We start from the raw sequence: 5,211 nt of genomic DNA on the forward strand, positions 1-5,211 counted from the left end.
GGGCACCATGTCGAAGGCCTTACAGAAGTCCAGGCAGACAACATCCATAGCTCTTCCCTTGGCCACTGATGTAGTCACTCCATCATACAAGGCCACTAGGTTGGTCAGGCAGGACTTGCCCTTGGTGAAGTCATGCTGGCTGTCTCGAATCATGTCCTTGTCCTCCCTGTGCCTTAGCACAGCTTCTAGGAGGATCTGTTCCCTGATCTTCCCAGGCACAGAGGTGAGGCTGACAGGTCAGTAGTTCCCAGGGTCATCCTTTCTACCCTTTTTAAAAATAGGTGCAATGTTTCCCTTTTTCCAATCACCGGGGACTTCACCTGACCGCTGTGACTTTTCAAATATCATCGAGAGTGGTTTGGCAACTATATCAGCCAATTCCCTCAGGAGTCTGGGGTGCATCCCGTCAAGTCCCATAGACTTCATTATGTTCAGGTTCCCCAGGTGGTCACAAACCTGATCTTTTCTTACAGTGGGAGGGACTTTGCTCCCCCAGTCCCTGCCTTGCCATCCATCCACTTGAGAGGTGTGGGAAGAGACGTTGCCAGTGAAGACTGAGGCAAAAAAGTCATTGCGTACCTCAGCCTTCTCTTCATCCCTTGTTACCAATTTGCCAGTCTTGCTTATCGGAGGGGTACGCTTTCTTTGACCTTCCTTTTCTGGCTAACATACCTGTAGAAGCCCTTCTTATTATTCTTTGTGTCCCTCACCAAGTTCAGCTCCAGCTGTGCTGTGGCCTTCCTGACCCCATCCCTACACAACTGGGCAGCATCCTTGTACTCTTCCCAGGATATCTGTCCCTGCCTCCCCTGCCTGCGCAGTTCTTTCTCGCCCTTTAGTTTGACCAGCAGGTCTCGACTCAGCCATGCCAATCTCTTGCCTCGTTTCTTACACCTGGGCATCAAGAGCTCTTGCGCTCTATGGAAAGTGTACTTAAAGATCTGCCAGCTCTGTTCTGCTCCCTTGTTCCTGAGGGCAGTTTCCCAGAGGGTCCTATTGACAAACTCCTTGAAGATCTGGAACTTTCCTTTCCTAAAATTCAGGGTCCTGACTCTATTCTTCCCCTGACCCATATCCCTCACTGCAGCCCAGGCTGCCTCCAATCTTGACATCACCAATTAGCTCACTTGAGCCGGTGACCATCAGATCCGGTATTGCCTCTCCTTTGGTGGGGCTGTCTATTACCTGGCTTAAGAAGTTATCTTTGATGCACTCCAGGAGTCTCCTGGATTGCTTACAGCCTGCTGTGCTACTTTTCCAGCAGATGTTGGGGTGGTTGAAGTCCCCTCAGCAGGACAGGAGCCTGTGAGCACAATGCCTTCTGTAGCTGGAGTAAGAAGACTTCATCAATAAGCTCCCCTTGATCAGGCGGCCTGCAGTAGACATCAACCACAAAGTTCCCTTTGTTGCCTCTGTCTCTTATTCTTAACGATAGGCTTTCAACCTGCTTGTGGCTATTCTTCAGAGACAGCTCTTCACACTCTATACATTCCTTGACGTAGAGGGCAATGCCTCCACCCCTCCTACCTTGCCTGTCTCTTCTGAACAGCCTGTAACCATTGATAGCCACACTCTAGTCATGGGATTCGTCCCACCAGGTATCAGTAATGGCAACTAGGTCATAGCTTTCTAGCAGCATTGTGGCTTCCAGCTCCTCCTGTTTGTTGCCCATGCTGAGTGCATTGGTGTAGAGGCATTTCAGCCGGGCTGTTGGACGTGTAACCTTCTTAGAGGAACACCCGTTAAGTCCTTTGGGGAACTTCACCGGCGTATCCCTCTTGGCTCCCACTACCTTAGAAGTCCCTGACTCATCTCCATAAGACTTCAAGTGTCCTGCAGTGTAGCCAGCACGTCTCAGAGCAACAGCCTGTGGGCCCTCACTTGCACCTCGTCCCTGTTACCTGTCGTCCCACAGCTTCTCACGGTGAAGACTGATACTGTCCCCCTGCCCCCTCAAGCCTAATTTAAAGCTCTGCCATGATCTTCTGTTTAAAGCTCTGTATGATCTCCTGTAACACTTGATGCCAAACATGTGCAAAAACTAAAAGTTGAGGGAGGTTCAGAGGAGTAAGAAATCTCTTGCAGAGCATGCACCTTATCCTGTCCTGTCTTCTTTTCCTTCCCCCCCCCTCCCCCCCTCCTTTCATTCTTTCTTTCTTTCTTTCTGTCTGTCTTGTGCATGTTACTGGTAGCTCAGGTATGTGTGGGTGGCACTATTTTTTTATGAGACTCTGTACCAAAATTAAAGGAGGTCAGCTCTCAGTAACCCATAGCTTTCTAACTTCTCCAAATGATGACTATACAGAGCTACTATACTGTTTTGTGCTGACTTTGCAGCTGTTCTCTCTTTGAATCCTGAGGTTTTCCCCTGCCCATCCAGCTGCTGAAGAAAGGCAGATGTGTGAGCAGGTTAAATCCAAAAGAAAGAAAAGCCACGAGGACGGTAGAAGCTGGGTTGGTCCAGAGAAAGCTCTTGCCGTTTTGCTCTCTCAGTTAGGTATGCTCAGGACTTGAAACTGCTACCAGGAATTCTGCAGTGCCAGGAAAGGAGAGTGGAGAAAAAAACAATGCTGGTGGGTGTGTGCGTGGGAAAAGTTAAAAACTGGTTTCTGCAGACTTACGGTGGACTACAATTTACTACAGCAGTTTAAGGAAGGAACCAGAAAAAAAGTAAAACAGCTAAATCTGAGGCACCTAGAGCTTGTAGACCTTGTAAAGAATATATATTTTTAAACACTTATTCATTATGGATGCTTAAAAATAGCTTTTATTTAAATGCTTAAAATAGCTTTTATTTCCAATGGAAATTTTAATTTTTTAAAATCAAGGGGTTTTTTTCCCCTCACTTTTTAAATGTGGCTAACAAACAAGCTGGAGTTCTGAGGATGGGGAGCAAAATGGGGCGCATAGGGCAGGAAGATAAGAGATTATCAAGAGAGTAACTTGCTACTATTTGGGCAGAGGACAAAGTTTTCATTTAAACACCTTTTCACTGGCAGCTTTCACATCTTCATTTTTGCTTGTTGGTGTAATTTTTTCTCGTCAAGCAGTTGGAAAAATGATGTATGTCTAATCCTTGCAGTTAATGAAAGATAATTACATGCTAGTTAAGCAAACCATCTCCTTCAGGATGAAGAGAACTGTATAATGGATAAAACAGAGCTGATGAAGAATAGTTGTATCATGTAACATTTCTCACTGAAAAATATTGAATTGTGAATGTTGCAGCAAAAGCATTAAAACATTGGCCTAAAGCCAAAGCAAGGGAAAAAGTAGAAAACACTTGCAATATTCAAAATAAGATGGTACTGATGCTTACAAACTTAAAAGTGCCTTTTCTATCCAAAATTATATACTTGTTTGCAGTAAAAACACAAAAATGAAACAGGGTTGCACAAAACTGTTAAACTATTATCATTGACCCGGACCAAAAAATTGTATTGACAAACAAGAGACTTGTGACTTTGTTCCTATATTTGACAAAGCTCATTTACAGCAAAAAAATAACTTGACCAAAAATAATCAGTTCAGGGCCAAATCCCACTTACTCTGAAGTCAATGTCAGCGCCAGTGGGAATTCAAGAGCAAGACTGAGTGCATGTCTAACATGTAGGCGACATTAATATTTTGTCTATGCAAGCTTAGAATAAAAAGTATAAGTGAATTGTGCATTTTTCCTTAAAATAAATAAATAAATAAACTCCATAATGACTCACCATTTTTTATTACATTTAACTTTACTGGGTGACAAGGGAAACTTCATTCAGATTTTGCAATATTCTTATTTATTAAAAGTTACAGGCACTATTTTTCCCACATTGTTACATCTGCCCTTCCAACTACAGACAGAGGGGCTGAATTTACATGTAACGGTTTGGAAATCTCTCTCCAGGATCTAAAAATAGCCTTTCAGTTTATAAGAATTTTGCAATGATAAACTACATCTTGTAGTTTGTTAAAATGGGAATGCTGAGTGTGATTGGAGAGAAGGAATTCCCAGATCTCCACAGTTAAGTAAATTTGTTGCCATACTTGTTGTTCTAATATGTTGTTCTAATACTTAATAGTAAAGTATTTCCCAATCTCATCATTAACTGTCTTAAGACTTGGACTAGACTAACTTTGAGAACACTTCATGCTGAGGTAGAAGAAGAAAGCACTTCTTAGCAGGAATCTTTTCCCAGTTTTTATATCATGGAGATTTGGGATATGATGAAGCAAAGCAGTGGTGTAGTGAGAAGTGAAGACAAAAATGGACTGTATACTTGCAGCAGCCTCGGAAATACTTAAGAGGCAAATCTGTCCTTGTAGTTAATAGTAACATATAAGGGGAAGGAAAGGTGGTGTTAATAGCCAAGAAGGAATGAGGAAAAGGTGATGATCTTGTCATGAGTACCAAAGGCCTACGAGGCGTTAACTTGTTTTAAAATCCTCATGTTCAGTCGCATTTAGTTTATTTCATATAACCAAACACTTTTTTTTTTTTTTTCAGATTTAAAAGCTCGCAGCGGTACCAGTACTTTAATCTTTGCCTGAAGATAACATACAGCCCTTTTGAAGGACTTTTCACCACTACCTTTTGAGAACTGCGTAAAATGAGATCTTAGGAGCCCCAGTCCATGACTCTGCATCTCCTTCTGGTAATCTGCTTGTTCATACCAAGGCAGGCAGCTGTTTCTTTGGAAATGCTGTTTATTTTTACTTATATGCACGCAGGCCTGGCCCCTTACAAAGCTAATGATCAAATGAGTGCAAACCCCTCACGAGTGGTATTTTTCCGTCAGGACCTCTCCCGCGGGGAAGTTCCTCGGTGGGGTAAGGAAGGGACATCCCATGGGAGCTGGCAGACGGGGAAGTAAGGGCAGAGTGGCTGGGGCAGAAAGCTGCTGCATTTGCAAAGCACGTAACGTTTTGTCGTTGTTTGAGAGGTTTTGGCGAGCAATGGAGGGATGCGTTAGTAATTACGGCAAATTACACTTGATAATTGCATTTTAAAAGAGGGGATCACTTCACCTACTGGAATTTCGCGCAGCGATTGAATTACAGTGTTATTACTTATTTTTACACCCTGCTTCAGGGTAACCGAGTTCACGGACTCGGCCCTCGGGCTGGGCGGCGGGCAGCAGCCCCGGCAGCCCGGCCTGCGCCCCCCAGACCCCGCAGCCCGCCTGCGCGCGATTTTTAGCCAAGAACTGCGGGGTTTGGGAGTAG

The sequence above is a fragment of the Charadrius vociferus genome, unplaced genomic scaffold, assembly GCF_000708025.1.
Source record: "Charadrius vociferus isolate BGI_N301 unplaced genomic scaffold, ASM70802v2 scaffold228, whole genome shotgun sequence".
NCBI classification, from domain to species: domain Eukaryota; kingdom Metazoa; phylum Chordata; class Aves; order Charadriiformes; family Charadriidae; genus Charadrius; species Charadrius vociferus.